The following is a 24,995-nucleotide window of genomic DNA, read 5'->3' as shown; positions in this document are numbered from 1 at the left end:
CTGCCATCAGTCTATCCATTCATTCATCCGTCTATCCATTCCCTCTCTCCCTGTATAACAGTGTACCCTCTGGCTAAGCTGAAACATACTGAGCTGCAGAAATGGTGCACAAGGTGGAGAAATTGCAGAAGCAGAAGGAGCCCTTACAGCAAACAGTCTATTTATTGATATTTTATTATGCTGTTTAGCAGGGCCCTGGTGCCTGTAATAAAGCATTAAGGAAGTGTAGCAGCACATTCTCATTGATCCCATTCAGTACTGCAATGTTAGCGTGAGGGCCAGTGACAAAGAAAAGAAATTACTTTGTTTCCCTCCCCTGTGCTCAATTGCTGATGGCAAAATGCCCTGGAAGCCTGAAGATTAGTTAGTTGTACTGTGGCCCCCAACTGAACAGTCACATACCGCATGCAAAAAGGGAAAAGCAAGCTATTTTTTGATCTATAGATCTACACAGTTAGGGATCCAGAGAAATCCATGATGATTCAGCAGGGCTGAGATTTATCAAGCCCAGTATTTTGAGGCTGAAAATGGAAAGTGGCCTGGGTTGGTCCTGACGAGCAACCAGGGAACGAGATGAGCTGAAAGTTTCTCTGTGTGACAGAAGCATTTGCAGTTTTGTCTGTTCTAGGTTTTCTCTTTGCAGGACACAGCAGCTGGTCCAAATTACAGCATAAGGAACAAACCGCTCCAGTTCTCAGGTCCACGCTCCCCTGCTTGATGCATTTYCCCCGTCCTCTAACAGTGACTCCAAGGGCACGTGCAAACTCAGAGGAGGAGGAGAGATGTCAGGCACCYGAGAGCTGGGTTTGTGCTCGCTCTTTCTCCTTTTTTCCTCCAGATGTGTCCCTGCATAGCCCACAAGTGCTGCTCTTGGAGCAGGGTGAGTTGCAGCTCCTACACACCGAGTCCCCCATCAGCGCAGCCCTTGCCTCAGCGCGGGCAGCTCTGCATCAATATGCGCCAGGTTAGCATGTGCAAACATTGCATTAGCCAAATGGCCTTTCCAGAGGGAGGAGGCACCAGGGAGAGCATGTTTGAGGAGGGATTTAGCTCTATTATCACCTGGGCAGCTGGTGTTCTGGATGAAGGATTGCTAAATATTTACATTCAAGCACAGCAGCTGGGGAATATGGCACTTGGAGTCCCCCTACCCCAGCCAGATCTTAGTGTAAGATTTCAGCTCCACTCAGCCACTGTCCCTGCTGATCAATGGAGCTGTGCTGTCACCCACCAGCCCAGTTCTACCCARTTCCCATATGGGCGCTTCATCTTCTGATGCTCCATTCTCTCCTCCCTGTGAAAATTAGGATAATAATAATAGTAGACCTTAGGATCACTTGGATGGGATGAATCATTAGTTCCAGTAATGTTCCCAAGGGCCCARACCTCTCATCTTGTGCTTCGTGGGGCTCACATCAGTGTGGACAGGCTTCCTGCTCTCTCAGCAATATCCTTGCTCCCGTGCTGCGGCTGTGGGGACAATTAGTGGCTGTAATCTTCAGAGCCTGGTGTAAGGAGAGGAAGAATCTGGTACTACCTGCCTGGGATTTTGTGTGCATTAATTAGCTACTGTTTGCACAGCTCTTTGAAGCTTCAAACCAATTCAAGTGCTAAACGTCATTATGAAATAGTGATCCATTAGTTCTAATCATTGGCTACGGCCTCTCCGYGGCATTTTCTGTGGCATCATATATTTGTCTTTGTTTTTCTAAGTACATTTATTAAGGAGACATCGCAGTAGAAGTGTGTCTTCCTGCTCCTCATGCTGGTCTTACGTGACACTGCCCTGCTGGGGTGAGCCATAACTGGGACGGCTCTGAAGCTGCCGGCAAGCCAAGGCCAGCTGTTTATACCGGCCAAGGAGCATGTGCATCTGTGAGTTTGCTCCTGATACTCACCAACAGGAAGAGATCAGAGCCCATGACATGACATGTATATGCGGGTGCGTATTTCTATCTGGGACTGATGTTTTATTCTTGTAAACATTGTATTTATTATTTAAAGAAACCCCAGGCTGCCAAATTCATATTGAACAGAAAAGCTATAAACCTCCCACTAATGACTCAGAAAAGAAGCTATGAGGAGAACAAAGCAGGCATATATCACTATATTTGGCCAATCTTAAACCCAGTCACAGCATCACAAATAAAATACACAGTGCTCCTTTCACCACAAATGTATTCTCAATCAGAAGAAAAATATATGTAATTCAGGATCTGATACACTCTAAATCAAGATGTGATTTACGTTCAGGAATCAAGAAGATAAAAAATCTGGGCAATTTCTAAATCACTCAGGTCTCCAACTGTTACTTCTTGAGCTGATATTTAAGGGAGAAGCTTTGGGAATGAGCCAAGATTTTTAAGTGGGACATGTAATTCAGAATGCCTCAAATTATGAGGCTTAACCCCAGCTTTCTTAAATTCCAGTATCACAATATCGCTCATCACTTTTGAATGGTTGTAAGGTGTTCCCCCACATATAAAATCARTCTAAATGGAATGATTTAACTCTTGATCTGCCTGGTGCAGACTAAAGATTTCCAGCCTGGAGCAAAGTGATTTCCTGACAAAATTGCCATTTCCCCACAAAATCAAATTTATCAATTTATCCTAAAACTCTAAACTTACCCTAACAATGTTACCTCTTCTCTCACACATGCAAGCTACCTTGTCTTTTTAATCTGCTGGTTTAAAACTGAGTTCTGCAAGTCTGGGTGGTTCTTGGGCTACTTTTAAAGGATTTACAAAAGTGATTAGTGAAAACAAAGTCCATTGTTGCCAGGCTTAAATTTGCTACACTGGGTCCACAATTCCACTAGAAAATTTGTAGGCATCTGCAAACTGAAGCTGAAAACTATTTAGACACTGAAGYCACTATGGCACAGACTGGCTCTCAGGAGAGGTCTGGACAGCATGTAGAATAGTGGAGACATGTCTGGCTTGGAGAATTTAAGCCCTATGTTAATACGTAGAAAAATATCATAACAGAACCTGGAACTCTTTGCCAGAACCTCCAAATGGTGCTGCAATGCAGAACTATTTTGTGCTTGAACATATCGGATAATGTCTCAGAGCTATTTAAATCTAGCTTGACTTGATCTTGGTCCCTTAATTATATCATTTGGATTATTTCCAAACCAGTTCTCTAAAACATCCAACTCCTGAGTCTGAAGACAGCAGTTATCTAACTTCTGACCTGTTTTCCTGATAAAGCTTATGGGAAAGGCTTTAATGGGATACTGCTTTCTCTTGTTGCTGGAGAGGCCAGACTTACAAGCAAGTGTGTGTGTGTGTGTGTGTGTGTGCACGTGTGTGTGATGACCACCTCAAATTACACGTGTGTGTTGCTCCAGGTTGCGTGTGGTTAACTGTATCCGGATATTTTGATGGCTCTACCAGTGTGGTGGACCTAACTAAGAACGTGGCTCCTCTTTGTAACATTGGGGCTTTTAGACTTAAACAAGGGCCAGGCCTGACTGTGCTAGGTGCTGTACAGACATCCAGAGCTGCCTTGGGAGTCCCAGAGAACAAGAGAGGCAAAAGACGTGCGGAAAAAAGTGTTATTCCCCCTGCTGTACAGCTGGGGGCTCTGAGGCACAGCAGGATTAAGTGAGCTGCCCACAGCCCTGCAGTCCAGTGCTTTACTCCTTTCCCATGCTGGCTGCCCTTCAGGGCCCTATGGGTTTTCCTTGTCCTAGTCAGATAAGGAATTAGGTCCTCAGCAGGTATAAATCTACACAGCACCAATGGAGCAATGCTTACTTGCACCCACTGTTTCCCTGGACCTTTGGCCTTTGTTTCCTGACATGGATTAGTGCTCATTTATTAGTACGGATGGGAGTTTTTCCCTCACCGGTTCGTCTACCCTTTCTGGCCGCAGGTTTGTTTGTTAAACACACAGTTGGAAATGAGGCTGCATCTACTCTCCTTAGTCTTGGAGACCCTGCCTGCACACATGTGGTTTCAATATAAATACAGACTGCCGAGAAGCTTTTTTCTTGTTTGGGAAGAAGGTGTAAACCTTTGCAGGATAAACATACCTCCATCAGGAAGGGAGAATGACTTCACTTCTGGCTCACAATCATTGCTTATGTGAGCTTTAATCATTCTGCTCTTTGTACTAAGCGAAGCCCTTATGATCAATCAGAACTTTGAAGTTTTGTTATAAAAATGTAAATGAAATGCATTTCTAAATGAAGCCTTTCTTCCACCTTGCGCGCCTCTCCATTTTTCCACATGCACTCACAGAAAGCCACCGGCTGATAACAGCGCGATGACGACGCCGGGCCATTCAAGCACTAAGGCGCACGTTTGCCTCCCCCCGCCCGCGCTCTTCACTGTTTCCACTCTTCCACTTACGAAAAAAGAGAAGAAAAACAGGAGCAGAGCTGCCCCCTGTACGTTTCTAGACATTCTGATCCAGTTGAGAGACAAAATGTTCTTTTGATTACAGCTCTAAAAATAAAGATAAGACTTGTAGGGAAAACATTGCTCTGCTGGTTGCTTTTTTTTTAAATTTTATCCTGACTCCCTAGGGGAATAAGGTGTATGCAACCTGCTTTCTGTCTGTGTGCCTGTCTAGCATGCTCCTCTAGTAACTTCTGGTCTCGTTGSCCACTTTCCTCTGAATCTCACAGAAATAGAGATGTTTCCAAGGTATGAAGTTCCCGCAAGTTTCAGAAAAAAACGTCTGTCCAAGCATGCTAGTGTTGTTCCAACACCTGAGATGTGGCAAAATAAATCAGCACCTCTAAATAGTTTTCATAAGCCTGGCCCCCAGCAATTATCCATCTGGACACCGTCCTCAGAGAAGCACTTCCCAAAGGTTTTGGCTAGGATCTGATCGTAGGAAGGAGCAAAACTGGTAAATCTGTGATGGCTTGGCTAGGTAGAAGGCGGAGAAGAAAAGTCTAGTGTTTAATTTCAAGCTGTTTCATCAAATTCCACTTTTGCTGCCACTCTTAGCAACTTCCTGGGAAGCAGAGCTAGCCAAGTCTGACAGATGTCTGGGGAAAAGACAGCTTTATCAGGCCCTAAACACTTGTTCTGGGCATGTGGGTGGAATTTTTTGTTTCCAATGCTTTTCTGCACAGGGAGGTTTGCTGATGATTCAGTGAAACCTCTCAGTGTCCGTAAGCCCCTGCTTTTATAGTCGCCTCTGCAGCCTCCTCCCGTAGGGCGCAGCCTGCTGCCAGTCACCGCTGCAGGGCAAGGAGACGCTCAGCGGGACACCTGCACGGCTGGTGAGGGGAATCAGTCCCGATAGCTGCTGCTGCGCAGCCACACGAACGTGGGCACGCGGAAGCCTACACGTGAAGCGCTAACTCCTTCCATTCGCACGTGCGAGCCCCCTCCGCGCAGAAGCGCTCGCCCGCTCACGGACGCGCTCACGCGCTGCCGCGCAAGGCAGCCTGTTCCTCTGCGCGACTCCCTTTCTGCAGTCCCTCTCGCAAGCCGAGCCGCAGCGCCATCGAAGAGCCTTGAGTGACTGCTGAGGGAAGCCAGAGGCAAGGGGGAAAGCGACRCCAATTTCCTTTCTCCACATTTCCCTTGCTGTTGCACTTCTCCAAGGAGCTAATGCGAGTTTGAGCAGGCACGCGGCTCCGTGGATGGCTGGCGCCCAGAGCAAAGCCTGGGCTTTTTGCGATGCACACGGCATGCGTCGCCCATCATCGTGAGCGGCAGGTTGCCTCACCTGTCCACAAGGCAGTTAGGGAGACTAATTGCACATGTTAAAGTGCTGACGGGGCAAACCTCTGTCCCTTCACTTCAAATTGGTATTGAAGCGGTGCTCCACAGCCCCGGGCTGCTCCTGAGCCAGACATAGGTTACAGGGCTTCAGTCCGGCTTCTTCACTCAGCTGTCCAGAGGCATTTTGTACTGGCAATTCGTCCTCCCTCACAGCTCGTCTTGCTCCCRTCAAAGCGCCTCCCTTTCTCTGCAGGTTTCTGAAATCAGATGCAATACGGGACAGGGCCTCACTGTGCAATTTTTGCATATGCATGAATATAAGGAGGTGGGTAACACTTTCTATATAGGTACCTTCAGGTGTTTGCCACCTCAGTTTTTTTTTCTTTACTACAGTCAAACTCAGCAGCATTTTTTAGCCCAGCTCCCCCTGTCTCTCTCTTTGTGTCTGTCCATCTGCCAGTCTTGCTCCTAATCAGTTTGAACCTGTTGGCTGATTTCGGCAGATCCACACTAGACTTAAAGTACTGGGTCATGTTTTTAACTATTTCAGGTCCCAGTGTCATTTCGAAAACAACACTTAGGCAGGCTCCCAAGTCACTTGTTACTTGGAGAAATTTCTGTTCAATCATTTATTTCAAATCCAGCTATGTCTTTTATTCCTGAGCAAAGAGTTTTGGTCTCTTCTGAGCATTTCTGCAGGACTGGGATTGGCATGTTAGCAGATACTYGGGGAGATGTTTTGCCATGTCCTACATCACTTTGGAGCTGTGGTTTTCATGCTGCAGTCCATGGATTCCAGGCAACCCACTGACTATTTCTGATTGTTTGATGAAAACAAACTAATTGTCAGTARACTTAAATTTGCTGTACAAGGATCTGCGATTCTAGGAGAGAATTCTAAAGAATCAGGAAATAGGGAAAAAAGAAAAAAAAGAACAAAGCAAGCACTGATCCAGGCTGATCCACTTTGTTATCTAGGTCAGACATTATGTTTTAGAGTAGATTTTGCTTTTAGTTTAGATCCAGTGTAGATCCGCTGATTCTAATGTCCGCAGATGATAAACTCCAGGCTGGAAGCRAGAGTCTCCAGGCACTAGTTGGTAGGCTCTACAAATTGATAGCAGAGCGTCCTTACTGAGTATTAGATTTATGCCATTTACTACTTTACAGATAAAACAGTCACTATGTTCTAAACCAGTGATGTACTCAGAATGGGGAATGGACTGGTTTAGTGGTTTCTGAATTTGATTGCTTAGAGGCTGGTTTATTTCTCGATTAGAGAGACTGTGTTCTAAATTRCAGAGTGCTTATGAATTGAGCAGGGTGTAGATTAAGCAGGTGAGGAGGCTGCCGGTGTTGACTAGCAGCTTCACATCTCTCAGGATGAGTGGCTGAGGTCAATTCAAGTTCATTACACTGGAAGGAGTTTATGATTTCTCTGTTATGGAGGTTCAATATGAATTGATTTTAAAATAAACTTTTTTTGACCAATTTAATAAATTCCCTTTATTGCTCAGGCTTTGATGTTTTTTTCCATGTGATCAGCATAAAGCATTGCCCTTACTGCCTCTATCAGTCCGGATATTATTTAGACTTTGCAGCTCTTTCCCTCTCTTCCAAAGCTTGATGAAGAGATGGGCATGACCCGAAACCCATTTGAGGYTTGGGTCTAGGTGCCAGTTTTGCAGCTGTAGTTTGGGAATTCAGCCAGTAGGAGACAGTGTGGGAGAGACCCTTCTAGCTCAAGCCAGTATTATCCCGGGTATTTTTGTTGGAATTAACGTAATTCAAATCTTTTTTTAATGAGTATTAATGAATGGAAAACTTCAAACGCACAATCATCATTTGCACCACGGTGCCAATTGGGTAATACCAGGGACATCTGCTTGTGCAAGACTGGGCATTCCCAGAGCTCCCAGTGGGAGCAGGCTGGCAGGAGGTTACCTACAGAGGCACCAGGATGGCAGGGGTTAATGGCAGAAACAGCAGATCTGGGGGCGAAAGAGAAACCGATTATTGTTCTCAGGGTGATCTGGTGGGAAATAAATATCTGGAAACCCAAGTTTTAGACCCCCTTGTCCCCTTGGCAAGCCCAAATGCATTATTAAATAGAAGTAGGTCCTTGCACAGGAGAACCTATGGACTCGTTGTTTCAAAGATGAGCTTTTGCACAGCTTCTTCAACATCTAATGGCTTGCTCTTTCCTTCAGTGGAGACAGTGCTAGGAGCTTTTCCTTCCCCCGACCCTCAGCTGCAGAAACTTGTCAAAACTTCGCCCTCTGGCACTGTCCCATGTCCTGCAAAAGGAGTGAAGCTGGCCAGGGAGTCCAGCGGGGAGGCTAGCAAACTGTCAGGAGCACAGACAGCACCAGCATTTCCTTGGGAACCAGGTTAAAGGAATGTGAGAAGTGCTGAGCATCACCTAGGCATGCAGCTGATTTTGTTAACTGGGACAGTAAACTTTTCTCCTCAGGCTTCATCTGGGGAAAACAATTTCTCCCCTATGCACGCCTCACTTTTGTCAATACATTTAACATCAGCTAAGATGCTACCTTCTCTCTGAGATCTATGTGTGGCACCGGAGTGAGCTGTAATGTTTATGAACAAACCATGTTTTAGGCATTATTTGCCCAGCTGTTTCCATCAAGGCCATGATGCCTCCATCAATACCAGCAGCTGGGGATACTTTCTTTGCAATGAAAAGTATTTATTAAGCAGCTCAACTCACACCCAAGTTTTTGCGTTGCGTGTGTAGTACTGCTGCTCCTTTGCTGTCCCACACTGACCTGAGCAGGAGTTGTTCGTTAGGCTCGTTTTGGCTGTAAGCACAAGAGGATTTTAATTTTTGCTCTGCTTCGCTCCACCTGAGAACCGTACTGCTAAGGTAAGGAAACTCTTTGGTATTTCTGATTTTCTGTCTCATCTGCCTTGTCACCCCACCCGGTGTGGCCTGCTGGGGAGGCAGTAGAAAAGTGCAGTAGATCTGTCAGTGAGATAAGTGTGTTTTAAAGAGCAGTGATGTCTGTCAATGCGACAGCAGCTGCGCAGTAATTCATTTCTATCTCTGCCTCCTGCTCTGCCCCAGAAATGTCGACACAGCACTTTTCTCCGCGTGCTTGTTTTGTGATTATTTCTCACTGTTTGCAGTATATCTGGGGGCTGCGTTGAGGAAAGGACAAAGAGAAAACTGGAGTAAACTTGGATGCCTTTGTAGCCTTGCCCCGAATCCTTCCCTGGACTTCTTCCCTTGGTGTGCGGGGGCTGGCAGTTTAGCAAGGCTGTGCCGCAGGAGGTCTTGCATTGCTGTGAGGTGTACCTGGGGGGGCAGCTGGAAATTCATCCAAAGGTGTYTGTCTGCTGGCTTTGTGCTTCTGGCCTGTCCCTCTGTCCCACCTGCCTCCCCCTCAAGCTAAGCTCAGCAGGCGTTCAGGGCACTAAATGTGCCCCAGAATACGCCTCAGTCCTCGGTGGTGGTGGGGATGCTGCAGGCAGCATGCAGCCGTCAGGCTGCTCTCAGGCAAGGGCCACATTAGCTGGGGGAATGAGCTGTTTTCATAGGGTAGGAAATATGGATGGGGACGTTCAGCATTTTCTGAGACTGCCAAATATACCTCTGAGCAGCCTTATATAACCCTGTGGCATCCCTAATGCTTTCCCAAATCTCAGTGTTCTCTCTTTGCTCCTGCTGGCTGCTAAGCTCATCTGTACCAGAAATCTCCATTAGCACATCATGCTCCCCGAACCATCCAGCTCCTGTTGCCCTTGAGTGTGACAGCGACAGCAGCACTTGCAAAGCAACTCGGGCAGCAGCCCTAGTCCCCTGTCAAAGCCCACTTCCCACTCGGAAGTCAGGACAGTTCTGCTGAAAGCATGAACTTCACCCTCTCCAGGTGAGGCCACTTGAAATAATTTTCTACAGAGAAGAGGAAAGGGACCTCCAGATCTGATAACTGCAATGCAAGTTGTCAAGTAGCCCTTTGCATCTCTAGAAACCTCTGTTTGTCCGAGTGGATACAGACACTGCACTTTGCCTCGGTAAGGCTTGTCTTTGCTGCCTGCTTGCTCAGCAGCTGCTGCAGCCTGCCCCACACATCTGCTCCCTAGGGCTGCAGAGAGTCTGCAGTGTTTCACAGCTCCAGACACCCTGGGTTACATTGACTGAGGAAAGATTGGTAAAAGTTATTTACAAAGCATCTTTAAAAAGAAAGAGGGAGAAACTGCAGCCCACATCACTAATGCAGGTAACAACGATTAAAAGCAGCAGGCTGGCTGCCCGCTTTGACACTGCATACTTTTCTGAGCTGCCTATCCTTTTTCCATTGCTGCTGGCTGCCAAGATTGAAGGTTCATTGTTTCCAATCTTTGCTAAAGAAGCTTTAAAAAGCATTTTTGCAGGTCCTGACTGGGGGTGGGGGAAATGTCTGCTGAATGTATATGTGCATGGGAAATTCGCTTGGTGTTTTTTTTCTCTCATTTGAAAGCCTTTTCTTTAAGCACCTGTCCTTTAGTCAGTGCTGCTGTATGCAGTCAATCATCTTGGTGCTGCTCTCTGCAATGCAAACAACATACATCATATGACAGGGGAAGTTACAGGAACACTTTGTTACCTGTTACCCATCATTTGCAATGCACAATAATAGCTGTGATGCTGATGAATATGCTTAAGGGTTTAAGTGTGAGCAGAGCAGGTTTACCCAGCTGTTCTGCTGGGATGATTAGAAATATGTTTGTTGCTTCGTTTAAGTTAGGAATGTGTCACTTATAATTGCTTCTCTTGCTTCTGCATTGTGGGGGATATTAGAGGGCCAAATGATTACCTGGTGTAAGTCAGGATAGCTTCTCTGGAGCCACATTAAGCATATTTCAGCTTTGAAGTCTATTGTTTCAGTGAAACTAGGCTGATTTATGCCGGCTGAAGATCTGTTGCTAAAATTCTGTTTAAAGCTTTGCATTCCCCTCTCAGCATCCCTGTGAGATAAGGATTTACTGCAGCTGTTTGAAAAATGCAAATTTTTTGTGGGAAATATGTTTTTTCATAAAAATGCTATTTCAGTGAGTGAAAATATTTCATGAGCTTCTTCAAGGTTTTGGTGTGATATGGAATCCTAAAAAGCAAAATATTTTGAGCTTTCTATTTTAGAACATTGGGTTTGCTTGTGGTCTCAATTATTTACATGTTCTTTATGATAAAAACTGTGAAAAAACATCTAAAAATTATGATAAATGAAAACAGGGAAGTTTCTCATAGACACAGAAAGTGGTATTTTGGGGGAGCCTTTTCCACTGCAAGAGCTGTATTGTATTATGGTGTTCCAGCCAGCCCCATAAGTGAAAACTTTAAGCTTAAAGAAAATCCTGGGTTCAATTTTTATTTGGCAGATTCCTTTATTGTTTTATCAGCTTCTGCAAGGCAGTCCATGCTTCCCATTCTAGTTAAAAAGCAGAATCAATACCCTAGAAGGGTCAACCAGCTTACAATTCATTACATGTATGCATTTCTAACTGACAACGCAATTCTTGTTTCTCATTTTTCATGTCAACTGTTTCTCGGAAAAACAATAAAAGAAAGAAAGAAAAGCAGAAAAAGACAAAGACAGATTTACCCAAGTCATCAAGTGAAATGAGAGCTGACAGGTTCTCTAATGTTACATGCCCAGAACAAAGAGGATTCCTCACTCTGCTCTTCTGCAAATGTTTGAGAATCCTTTGTGCACAACTGTGCTATTCACTGAGAACTGCAGCTCCAGGATTCCCCAGTAATTCCTTTAGAAATGTGCCCAAGATGCTGCTTGGCCTTGCAAGAATTGTTCAGCAGATCCAAGGCAAACAGCATTGAATTTTTTGGATCTCTTCCCACCTTTGCCACTGAATCTGCCCTAGTTCCCCCGGCATGTCTATTGTCTCTCCTTTGACTCAGTTTCCTTCCTTGTCAAGTGGAAAGAAAACAGGCAACTTCTAATGGGAAAGATTTGAAACTTCAGAAAAATTCCCACTGGGGAGAAATTATGCTGCTAGAATTGCTGCTGATTCAAGTAGGCTGAGCATCTGACCACAATAGTTAAGTTTTAGTCTAGTTATTTTCCCCAAGTTCAGGTGTGTCTGCAACTGCATTTGCATATGACAGTGGCTTCCCTTTCGAATCAGACATGTATAGTAAGAAGGTGTCTGTAAATCCAGGGGCAAAATCTTGACTTGCATCTCAGTGGATGCAGACAGGCTCCCTGGTGATGAGATGGCAGAGACCATCAGAGGCTGGTGGGGACACTACTTCAGCCCTGGGGTGCTGTGCTAAGGGGAGGCTGTAAAACAAGGTCACAGTATATTGGAATAAGCCAGAGTCCTGGGTTGTCTCCTTGCTGTAGTGCTGGTTCTGCTTTTATTGGCAAAACTTCCACTGATTACAAAAAATCTCTCAGATGAAAATCTCCCCCTCTGGAGGGCTTGGTTAGAAAAAGCTCCAACCTTTGTAAAGGGCAGGAAATTTTTTTTTGCACAGTACCATCCTGAAGGTTTCTCTGAGCCAGGACCTGACTTATTTGCAAAGGCCAAGGAAAAAAGGAGAAGTTGTTCTGGTCTGGGCTGATTTCTATAACTGTTTCACATGAATTCACTATGGTAGGTCTCTTTTTCCATGTTGTCTTGCCTTATCTACCACACTTGACTTCTACCTGTGAGGTGAAGCAGCCAGGGGTTGAGCAGGGCACACAGAGCTGGGCTGTCAGGCTGGCTGACARTCTCCTTAAAGTCTTTGCCATCCCTTCCCCCTTGAGACAGCATATGCAGCCAGCTTAGATGCACTCCAGCACTTTTCTGTCCCCATGAGATAAATCCATCACTCCCAGAACAGACTTGAAGTGACTTTTTGCTAGAAAGCAAATTCAGCTCTTTTCTTCCCCCTCTTTCCATTGGTTCCCCCTCAGTCTCCTCTGTGACAATATTCCCTCCTGTCCTTACATGGTGTGATGAGTCTGGAGAAGCACACTGCAGCTCAGCACCGTCTGGGGGCTTAGAGCCCACCTGTTGTGGAGGAAAGGAAGCAAGAAACGAATTCGAAGTCCCCAGCCATGGCTTCTGGGGGATTGGAGGGAAACACTGGCTCCTGAGAGATGATTACTCTTCATTTCTGCCCTGAAAGTGAGAGCTCTTTCAGAGAAAATCCTTCTTAACTCCTGTAACCTAAATGCAAAGCAGAATTGCTGGACTGAGCAGGTTTTAAGGCAATGCTGAACTGGGATATTCTCAGCTGCTTTGGGGAGGAACTGAGAATTGGGAGACATTTTGCAGTGCTAATTGTTGGAGGGGGCTTGGCATTTTCTAAGTGGGGAAGGGTAGACTGAAAGCAAATGAATTTGGTGGCTGCTCACACTGTACTAACGAATACCTTCTTCAGGTACTACTTCTGATAATTCTCTGCAGTAGGCTGGAAGAATCTGTGCCCTTTCCTCCCTCTTCCTGTCTTTCCCCTTCTGTAACTTCTAGAGTGCTGCTTTTTGCTTCCTTGGAAGTATCAGAGTGGTCCCAGCTAGAGACAAGATAGCGGGTGTGATGTGTAGTTTTTTTTTCTTCAGTGACATTGAGAAACTCCTGCAGTGTCTTGTTGGTGACTTGCTCACATGATCAAGGACTGACTGAGCACCAGCTCTGATGCCAGGAAGGAATATGCCCCTCTTCATCCCTACCCTTGAACAGGAACTACTAGAAAATTTCCCTTTGTAATRGAAGGTATAGCCCCTATCCTAGGATCATGGGCTGTGATGTGTTCCTCAGGACATGGACAAAACCCTCAATTTCTCCTTGGTTTGTTGCTTGCAGTGCATTCTGTTCTTGGATCTTCTGTGTATGCAAGAGAGAAGTATAATCACAGGAATATAGGGCAGGTGGGACTCAGAGGTCATCTAATCCATCCCAGATTCTCTGCACAACTGACTATCACACCAACCCTGACAGATGTTCTTAAAATCCTCCTCTGACAAGGATTCAATCCCCTGCCTGAGTAGTCTGTTCCAGTGCTTATTATCCTCAGCATTAAAAAGTTTATCCTATTAACAAACCTAAATCTACATTTTTTATTTCTTCCCCTGTGAATTTCTCTTCTTTCCCTGTTCTACYTCTAGTGGCCTGAAAGATAATAGCTCACCTCCTTCAAAACAACCTTTTACATATCAGAAGTCTTACTGTATCCCCTCTTCAGGAAACTGTCTTATTTGGGCTGAACAAACCTATTTGGTTCAACCTTTCCTTGAGGGCTGTATTTTCTAAGCCTCCCATCAGTCTGCTGGTTGTGCTCACCATAGGAGCTGTTGGTAAAACATGCGATGTGAGCTTTTGCCCACTGGAATTTGACCGGGCAATTCAATTCCCCCAGCTTCACAAGCAGGATGGTTAAATCATATGTATTTACAAACCTGTGCCAGAAGTCATGATAGCCTGTTCCTATATGGCTGAGCCACAAAACAAGCCATGTTTCACTAGACCGCAGAGCAGCTGACTTTGGCGGGGAAATGGACCAGTCACTGTAGGCAGCCTTTCCCCATCTGCCTTTTGACACAAAATGTGTTTCCCATTTGAACCCAAGCTGTGGGGATGGGATCTCCTCACTCTGTCCAGCCAGCCCATCCGCCTTTGTGTTGAAGCTGGTGTCTGCAGGACCAATGCAATTTGGTCTCCTTGCCAGTCAATGCTTGACTGAAGGCTGTGGAAATCAACAGTCCCCCTCATCCCAAGGAACCGCACATCAGGTACAGTGCCTTGACTTATTTCTTCAAGTGTTTTCCCCAGTTAAATATAATCCCTATCAGTGCAGACAGCTACAGCTTTCCATATAAGTTGAAAAAAATATGCAGAAATAAACTACTCATGCATCTTCTTTTCTTATAGCAGCATGACTTTCCTGTCATGTTTTCCATGTTTTCTCCTAGTACTTTATGTTTGCAAGTCTCCTCRCTTTAAGCGGTGTCGGCTGCAGGCCTAGAACACTGAATAGCTATTTTCTTTCACTCACTCCCTCTCCCTCCTCAGTTTGAGTGTTTAATTTGCTCCAGACTCTGCTTGAGCAATTTTTGGAGAGTGCAGTTTATATTTGTGTATGCAAATAAGCTGAGCAAATATGCTAAGGAGCTCCAAAGATAGATCAGTACACTTAAAGTACATGCCAGCCCCCAGTAAAATCATCCCAGGCCATTCTGTCTCAACCCTTCTGCCTTCTTCACAGTTGAGTCTGTTCAGCAAATATAAAGTACTGGGAGGTACCTCCTGCCTCCCGTATTGCTGTAAGCAGATGGATATCGTTGGCATCAGCGGTGTTGTGCGTTGTGAGCCAGGTAGCAGGGCACAGCCTTTTGCCCATGGTTGCCTGTAGTTATGTATTCAAATATTAGTTCTTTCATGTCCTTTTAATAGTTGAACAAGCGGTTCCAGGAGCTGTGAAAGGAACACAGCCAGCTTTCCTTTAGACTAGTGATTTATGTTGGAGTCTCTGGTGTCTAATAAAATGTGCACTTCTGAAGCTTTCTGCATGGCTGGAGAGTTCATAAAAGCACTCTTCCCTGTGGATGCTCTGATGGCTAATAACATAGCTGAGCTCCTGTTGTTGCCTTTTCCTTAGGGGCAGGGAAAAAATTGGATCTTTCTCCTCTAATTATCTGCCAGTGGTCATAAAATTTGCAAAAAAAATTAGCTTCCCTAAAACTGTTAGATCTGTCAGATTGGTTGAAATTGGTTCAAACATCTCCTGAAGTAGGCTAGCTTTCTTAATCTGGTTTGCTCCCTATGGGGGGGGGGGGGGAAGTGAGAGATGATTGTCATTCTGCTGGGCTCGCCTGTGCTGGGGAATTGACTGGAATAGCTATTGCAGAGTAAGCTTTACAGCAGGAAGTCTTCCAGAGTAGTTCCCTGCACGGACAAACTCTTCTGGAATAAACGTGACTTTATTGTAGCATAATTACTTCCCTTTGGAAGGATGCTAATTATTCTGGAGTGATATTTTTTTTATTCTGTATTAAAATCCTGCAGGTGTAATGCCCTTTGGGGGGTGTGATGTTTAGCCAGCAGTCACTACTCCAGACAATTTCCCCTTGTAGATGAGGGAAATAAGAGTCTGAAAGGATAGCTTACTACTCCAGTGCTGAACCTGTGTAAGATTTGAGTAAAGAGGAACTGAGCAGATTTTTGTGCTGCTTATAATGTAAGGGTTTTTACCTTATATATGAAAAATAATATAGTTTTTCATTACTTTTTTTAGCTATTTCCATTACTAGTTTTTCTAAATAAATGAGACTTACATAATCAGTGTGTATACATGTTTCCCATACCTTTTACATCATTATCCTATTTCAGCCACATTTAACAGAGGACAGGAGGTCTCCAGAGTATTTAATTCCTGTGAGCTTTGGGAGTCAGCTAGAGTCCCATCACATCAGCACTGAGGTAAGTGCTGCAGCATAGGACCACCATGATTAAACATCAGACCAAGCATCTGCATACTAGAATGGCCAAAGATTTCCCCCATCAGAAGGAAAACTCTCCACTGGAGGCTGTACCTTCTCAAACAGCTAAGTCTATTAACACCAGATTGGCAGGACTGACTTTTTGTGTTCATAGAAGGACTTTTTTTCCTTGCTATTATTTCCCTTTGACTATGAAACATTAAACAGTTGGTGTTCAGCTGTTCCCTAAGCTTCACGAACTGATCTCTGCACTACTGAAATCTAGCCAGTTCTGGGGAGGAAGTGGTGTTGCCCATTTTCTATCACTACGTGCTATCGCAGTGTGACTCACGACCCAGGCTCRCTTGTGAGAGCCAGAACGTTTTCTTCATAGTCCTCCCACTTTGGATTGTTTTCCTCAGATATCTGTGAAAGGGAAACTCTGCAGCAAACATCCCTAAATGGAATCAGATGGCATCTCAGGGTGGTGTAGCAGTTTCACAAATCTATTGCTGTGCTTGCAGCCAAAAGCAATCTCATTAGAAGGCCTTGCTAGACAATGTAATCTAAATTCTTCCCACTCAGGTCTGCACAGCTGTAGAGGAGAATGAAAGGAAGGGAAAAAGTCCTTGTCTGCAGGGGTCTGCTCTGTGTTGTCTGATAGAGACATTTGGTTGTGACTGATTTAGCTTACACTGCTACATCTAGAGAGGCAGCACCTTTAGCTACATCTGATCTGTTTATAACATCTTAGTCAACAAAGAGAAGAACAGCTCAGGCAAGTTCTCCTCCCTGATTTTTGGTGTCTGCTTCAGGACATGGGTGCGATGTATTGTTCCTTGAAAGCACCTGTTTCTCTTGGTTAAGTATCTGAGGTTTCTGGATAAAAAGCTCAAATGTAGACCTTTTCCTGGTCAAAGTCTACGCTTAGACAAATAGGTCCCATACTTTCTGCAGCCTGGTTAGCCACACTAGGTCCGCAGATCTTTGCCTGCTGCTCACACTCACTTAGACTAAGCTAATAAGTGAGAAGATCTCTACCATGGATAACAACCAGAGATCAAAATGCAATTTGGGGTAGATGGAGCTGGTAATCAATTGAAAAAGGTGAAATGCCATAGGGAAACACAGGGCTTGGAAAAGAAGTTTTGGAACGTAAAGCTGAGGAAGGCAGCATCTCAAAATTGTCCCTCTAGGCAGATGCTAAACTTGGTCTGCTGGGGGAATATACCCTCCACAGGGAGCCCTCAAAAGGGACAGGTTGGAGAGAGATACATTCCTGAATTTAGGACACTTGGGCTTCCTAGAAAATTGACCTCTAAGCAGAATATGGGTCCTTATGGCAGTCACTCTGCAGCATAACATACTCAGGGGGAGGGAAGACTTGTGTTTTTCCCTACTGAGACATGGGGAAATAGACCACGCCAGGAGGGCACCACAGCCATCTAAGTGTAAAGCATGCAGATGATATCTGGAAGGCTACAGGATATATGGGGGCCACTTGCCTATGTCATGTTGACCCAGTGTGTGGAATGGTTGTGGATAAAGGGCTTAATTTTGGGGTTTTATCACTCTCCTCAGTGTAATTTAAGCAGTGTCAATCAATGTGGAGTCATAAAGGGCTTTATTTGGGGGTTTTATCACTCTCCTCAGTGTAATTTAAGCAGTGTCGATCAATGTGGAGTCAGTGATGGGGAGCTCTCAAATGGGGGGCAGTACTGAGGTCTGATTCCCCAAGGTTCCCACTGAGAACATAGCCCCGGCTCCAAGAAGAGTGGGAGGATGGTCCCCCTGGGCCCGTGCCTGGTGCCAGGCAGGCTGTGGAAAAGGCCTGCTTGAAGCGATGACAGTGAAGCTGTGTGTGGCTCGGAGCCTGCTGCCTGCCCTCACTCCTTCCAGGGAACGGTGACAGGCAAGCGCCTGCCTCTGGAAGGGCTGGCACACGCCACAGGCTGTGGGATGTGTTCCCAGATCTGGGCACAGCAGGGATTTTGCATGTGTCAACATTAGAAAGCAAAAGCCAGGCACAGGGAAATATTGAAGAATCTCTTGCCCAGTCCAGCTTTTGTTTTTATTTGTCAACACTTACTTTTGTTGCCTGACACAAAGCAGAAACATTTGGTCAGTGTTTTGGCTAATGTTCTTATTAGACTGCAGTGTCATTTGCAGTGACATTCCTAGCTTTTCTAGCTGTTTGTGCCTGTGTGCTCTGACACTAAATGCAGTTGTGAAAGGCTTGCGGCAGCCCGTGCTCCGAGTGGTGTGTAGCAGCYGCCTGCCGCTGCTTAAGGGAGCTGTTCTGCTAGCTCACGCAGTGAAGGGTTACCCTTTGGTACAGGGGATGTTATAGAAGCTTTCTGCAAAAAGTGGCTAAACGTCTGGTTTTCACCCTGGTAAATGGGATGATAGTGTATTGAGTTGAACAGAAGTAAAAATAATTTGCTGAAACTCATGCTCAATAGTCCAAGTCTTAGTGTGAGTCTTAATAACTGTAATGCAATTACCCTCAGGATTATGGTCATAAATGGGAGGCCAAACTAGAGATCAGGAAGATAGAGGTATGCTTACTCAATTTTTATTTTTTCTGATCTGCTTCTGGCCACTGTGGAAGTCAGGACAGTGAATGAGGGAACTTGGGTCTGCCCAACACAGCTGTTAAACCTGCAATTAGGATATTCACCCTTGCTTTCACTTCTTGGATTAATAATCCAAAATGTTTTGGGTTTTGTCTTTAATATTAAGTACTTAACTCTAGTCTTCTGTGACTTTCCACTCTTGCTGCTATGCTTATTTCAGCTGCTTTACTCTCAGCAGTGTGGGCGAGGTCAGAATTGCTTCCTTGGTGTATTACGTGGTACCTCTCTGTAACCAGAAACAGAGCTGGTGTTTCACCTTTGTGCCCAGGTGCTTTAGCTAGCTTTATTGCTTTGTGTCAGATGTTATTCTGCTGTTATGTTCTTGTTRTCTTTGTGGTACGCACCTGTAATAAGATAAAAAGGTTGGTTTCCAGAAAGAAAGGGTTAATACTGTGGATAAAATCAAGGAGTCTACTGCTTCTGCTCTAAAGGCATGTAGAGACTTGTTCCACTTTATAGGGGCAAAGATTTGTCCCAGATATTGAGTCATGCCATCTCTTCTTTTTCTGCTTCCTCTACGGGTGTCTTTTAACCTTGAGCAAACGTACTTTCCTGGGCTTCAGTTTCTGTCCTTGAATGGGACATCTGGATCCCTCTACACCTGTCAAAGCATAGGATTCAGCCTAATTCATTAAAGTTCATAGCATGCTTTGAGAGCTCTGGATAGCAGTTGCAGCTATAATAAACACAAGCTGTATGACATTATACTTAACTCCTCCGTGAGAAGAACGCTGAGGCAACAGCCAAGCCTCCAAGAGGCTGGCAACATCAGAATTGAGATTGCCTTAAATAACTTGAATTCTTCCTGCTTAGGCTTGTACCTTGGGATACCATCTTTAAACACATATGGTTTGCTCTGCAGGACCTGTGCTTCTTTCAGTACTCAAAAACTGATGGTGGTAACTGCATGGCTATTCTTAAGCATTTGTTTTACTCCTGTCAGTAAATGATTGTCCATATGCATTATTTACGAGACAGCCTCTAATCCCTGCACTGACTACACAACACTCACTTTCCACAAGAGCTTCTCTACGATGCAGTAGTCAAAATGAGTGCTCTGCAAACTGTAATGAATTTCTATTTGCAGAACTCTGTTTTTAATGAATTGTTAATTGTCCTTTAATGAATTCCAATGCTTTAATGAAACTCTGTTTGCATCAGGATTGAGACCATTGCAGCAAATCAGCCAAAGTATTTCTTGCTATGGGTAAGGAATGTGCTTTTCCTTGCTAAAATAACAGCCTACCTTCCTTCTCAGAAGCAGCAAACGTATTTCAAAGGAAACTTTCCCCCAAAGACTTCATCTAGGAGACAGGCCCCAAGCATGGAGAATTTTTGCTAGATGTATTAACATGTGGCAAATTAATAAACTGAAGACAAGGTCATAAAACGAAGTGCTGGGCAGCTTACCTGCATGCATGGTAAATCTCACAGTGGAAGGCTGGATCCAGATCTGGCCTGAAAACAAAATGAGAAACAAAGATTGGAGGTGAAGCCTCTCTCAGGTTGGTGGTCAATGGATAAAACCTACCAAAGCAAAAGAGTGTGTGTTTATACATCAACACATGTTTAAAGAATTGATTCCTTCTGGCAGACTCTTGTAGGAGGCAGGCAGCACATGTGAGCTGATGCTGTCAAGGGAAATTGGAAGCTCACTGTTGTTTGACAGGTATATTATTCCAGCTGCCCTCGATTTATTTACAAAACAAGGAGCTAAGATCCCTGAAGYGATGCAAGTCAGAACTCCAGAGCTGCAAGAGGCCTGCTTTTTTGGCCCTTCAGAGCTGGCCTCAATTTGCTTGACATTTGAAATGGATGAAGGGGGAGGAGGGGAAAAAACCCTCCTGCTTCACAGCCTGTTCTCTCAAGGAGACAGACTTAAATTTAAAATGCTAGGAGTGAAAGAAAGAAAGTTTATTTTTCCTGGCTGTGGCAACAGGGACGGAACTGCAGCAATCACTTTGTTAGACCTTCCTCTCCCATGTCCTCTGCTGTCAGACTGAGCATTGCACTGAAGTGCAGGCGTGAGCTCGCAGGTGAGAACCAGCTCCCAGGCTTTGACTGCAGGGAAAGCCTTGGCCCCAGCATCCCACTGTCTCCTGTGTGCTGGTGGGACATGAGGACTTGCAGGGCCTTGGCTCCCTGGGGGCCCAAGCAGGGCTGGGAGTAACACTGACCAGAGGAAGGGAGATGGTCACTGGTGTCACGCTGTGCCCTGAGACCATGGACTGCACAACTGTCAAATTGTTTTGGTCAGAGCCTTGAATTTAGGCATTTAACCCGGTCTGTCCTTCATTTTCCTTTTTAAGTTCTCCAATTTGTTTCCAGTCTCCCTTATTTCCTTTATTTTTCTTATTTCTGGTCCATCTTTAACCATGTGACAGGTTCTGTAATCTCCCTTGAAGAGTTTCTCTCGCTCTTCCCATCAAGGGGGGCCAGAAACATTAGTCTGCTGTATCTATGATAAGGTGATGTGAACACCTATCTTCAATCCTACTGCGTAGCTGTTTTTGCACTAGTTTTCAGACAGCTGAGGCTTAAAGAATTGGTTTTGAACAGTGGCTTGGAGCCTGCCTACTTGAGGGAACTTCGTTGTAGCCTTGAAGAATTACCTGATGCGGTGAGCTACAGTTGTCTGGTTACCTAGAAGTTTCTCCCCTGTATTTCCAGAGACAGGTATTGCCAACTTTTATCAATACTTGACACGAAAATTTTAAAAGCACCACGTCTCAACCCTGACTGTCCTTCTGGAGGCCAGAAATTCCCCAGAGCAGTGGAGGGTATGACTGCTCCTTCCGTTAATGCTTTCAGCTACATTAAGGAAATCCTGTCCCTGCCATGAGACTTGCTGGGTGAAATCTGTATCATTTCCTCCTGTATATGAAACAAATGCAATAATCCTTGTGTGCTTGTTCAGGCTACAAAACCCTTCAGTGTAGCTGTGTATAACTGGGTATTACTCCACCCAGCACAGCCCTTCAGTTTCAGGTAGGCAATGTACGTCTTTTAACAATACAAATAATACTAACGTAGGCCCTTCACTTGGTTTCTTTTTTGATATGGGTCTCTCTCCCTCTTTTCCAACTCCTTCCTGAAAGATAAACAGCAGAGCCTTAGCATCAACTTGCTTGTCCTCGGCGAACTCCCTGCAGGGCAAGGTGTTTGGATTCACCAAGCTCTTTGCAGTGAAATTGTGTGCTGGGGGGAGGATGGTGCAGCAGACAGTATGTCGTTCTCGTTTCCCTTACAAACTTGACATGAGACCCTAGAGCTTTCCCTTGTGTTCAGGATGCTTTGAACCTGGCTGTTCGGGGTGCAGCTGTGTTCTGTGCACTGTATGTGAGCACACTGGCCAAGTATGACTGAGTGTATGCATATATGCCACTGTTGTGATGGGACACATGTTCTGGCATGTATATTTACCAGGGTGTGCTTTTACTGAAGGTGGTTTTCCTATATAAAAGTGTTTGCACACAGAAACCCTCCTCAGACAGTGGTGAGAGACAGTCCTCAGAATCCGGGATGATTAAATGAGATTCACTTGTATGTTCCTGGAGAATTGAAATGGGAATCAGCTCTGACTTTGTAGCATATTCAGCTCATGCTTCCTGTCTTGAAACTCCAATGCAAAATTCATCAGGTGTCAGGCTATAGAAAACTACCCGAGACATCTTGGGAAGCAGAGATTGTCCTGTCTTGAGGTGAGGCACAAATATGCTTGAAAGCATGTCTAAAAATGTGAGCTCTCATTCTGCAGTGTCAGTCGGCAGGGCTGGTGTTGCCTGTGTACTTCATCACAAGTGTAGGCTGCCGAGCATCTGGGTGAGCAGCACTCAAGTCATGCTCCCCCGTCCATCTACATCCTGGGAGCATGGGAGTCTTGCACGCTCTAGCTATACATCAACAGCAGACTTTGTCCCGAGGGGCTTGATTTCAAGGACTTGCAATGCCCTTGGGATGGAGGCAGCCTGTCTTCATCTCGGGATGAATTGGTTATCAGCCCTTTTTCACAGATGAGGAGGCAGGGAGTGCAAGTGACTGGCTCAAAGGTATTCCAGAGTGCTGTCTGTAGCCTGTGTCTGTGGACTCCCCTGTCCCCTAAAAGCAAGGAGAGATGAAGTGATAGTGTGTGAGTGGCTGGCCAACAGGATGAGGTGTTTTATTCAAACATATGAAAAGCCTTGCTGTTTTTTCAGCAGTGGTTGTATGAAAAGACACATACAGAGAGACCTGATCTCAACCCTGTAGGCAACAGTGTAGTCTGAGATGAGAGACTGAAGAAATCATCATTGTTATGAATTCACTGTGCTCTTAGGTTTTCAGGTTTTCTTGTACTGGATAGCAATTTTTTAATATAGTTTATTGAAATCACTTTGCTTAAGACAAGAACACAGCCATTATCTGGCAAAAGGGGGCAATCTGCCATGCAGAAGTATCTGCACGTTCATGTGTTCTCGTCTCCAGTGGGATCATTTCAAAGCTAATATCTCACAAGGGAATACCTCTTTTAAAAAAGCCCTGCAGCCCCAGAGTTGAAAGCTGCTAAGTAGAGTGTTTACATGCTTCGTGTTCAGCCCTGCTGGCCTTCCTGAGAAAACCTTCATTTAGTGTTGTGTGTGCAAACAGAAGCTGCTCTGCTCCTGGCTCATGGTGGGAGCACCTCTGGAAGAAGCACTGCCACCTCTCATTTGAAGTCAATGGGTATTGGGATTGTTCATTACCTCTCAGAATCAGCTTGTGTGGGAACAGGATATGTTTCTGCTGTGGAATAAAAGCAAATATTGGGAAATCAGCTCATGTGCCTTTACCTGACAGAAAGGAGGTATTTAGTCTTTTTAGATAGGTGTAAAAAGTAAGCTGGGGGGGGGGGTGGACCTGAAAGTGGGGGTCAGGATTCCTGGGTTTTCCTGGCTGCTGGTGTTGGATGCACCTCACCACACTGACCAGAACATGTTTGGGGTGCAGGTTAAACATGGGCATGTGGCTCTAGTCCCACGGACCACTGAAGATGAGGAAGGCTGCTAAGACTCTGCTTTTCAGGGGAGCACAGGACTGGAACTGCCTCCTTACGGCCAAAGATGTTATAGCCTCAACCCCTTTTATTGCTACCCTGTACATATGAACCCAAGATGCTCAACAAGTGCCTCCTGAGATATTGTCTTGAAAGTATTCACTGGCATCTCAGACAAGCTAAAAATACAGGGCATTTCCCAGGTGGGAAGCAAGCTCTCGGCCTGTCCTCATCACTGATGCATATTGGAGCTTTGTAGGCCCACACATACTTCTGGATGGTAACCTGGGATCTGAAACCATGTTTTGTTTTTTTCCCCTTTCTCCCTGTTTTATAGCTCACCTTTAAAATCTCCTTAGAGAGCAGAACAGGCACAAAGGCAGCACAGAAGGGCAAGATATTATAGCCTCCTTGGTGTCAAAAATAGCAGCCTGAGAGATTCTTCCTCTAGCTGCTTTAAGCTAAATCATGATCATAGGTTGCTATCCTCTAATTTACAATGCAGTGTCCTTCCCTCCACAACCTCTCCCACCCTTGCTGGCTTCAGGGCCCAGTCCCTTCCTCGTGTCAGACATCACAGGCAGCAAGTGCTAAGCCTGCAGAGTCCAGAGCTGATAGATCAAATGCCCCTTAATGAATGTGAAACCAGTGGCTTCATTAGTCATAGCCATATGTCTTTAAAAAGGTGCCTTCCTTACAGCAGGAGAAGGTGGGGGAGGGGGGAGCACGGGGGGACCACCGATGGAGGGAAGGGGAGGCTTGTGCTTGGTGTCTGGCTGCTGAGCTCAGCCCCTCACAAGTGATGCAGAGCAGTTTCTGCTGCAAATGAAGCTTGTTACCTGAATAAATATGACCAAATAAAGTTATAGCGGGTGGATGTTGTCCTTAACCTAAGGCTGAACACATCACTCCCTCGCTGCCCCCTCTTGCATACCTCCTTAAATCTTCGGGGTGAATCTTCAGGTCTGAAAGGAACCAAGAAGGCTGGCACCACCAGAAGGACCAGGCTGTGCGAGCCTCTGCAAGCTTTCACAGCCTCCTCGCTGTACATTACCTAGCACTGAGCAAAGTCATGCCTGTGCCTCCTGGCAGGTAGAGAAACAGTGCCAGCAGACCAGAGCATCTGCATCCTGCATTCCCAGGTGGCTTGGGGTCTAGTGGGGACTGACTGGCATTGATTGTTTCAGTTTAAGATGGTGAATGCTGTAGGCTAATCAATACTTTAATCAGC

The sequence above is a fragment of the Apteryx rowi genome, unplaced genomic scaffold (assembly GCF_003343035.1).
Source record: "Apteryx rowi isolate R43461 unplaced genomic scaffold, aptRow1 scaffold_356, whole genome shotgun sequence".
NCBI classification, from domain to species: Eukaryota; Metazoa; Chordata; class Aves; order Apterygiformes; family Apterygidae; genus Apteryx; species Apteryx rowi.
The sequence above is the reverse complement of the archived record's forward strand: the minus strand, read 5'-3'. Positions refer to the sequence as shown.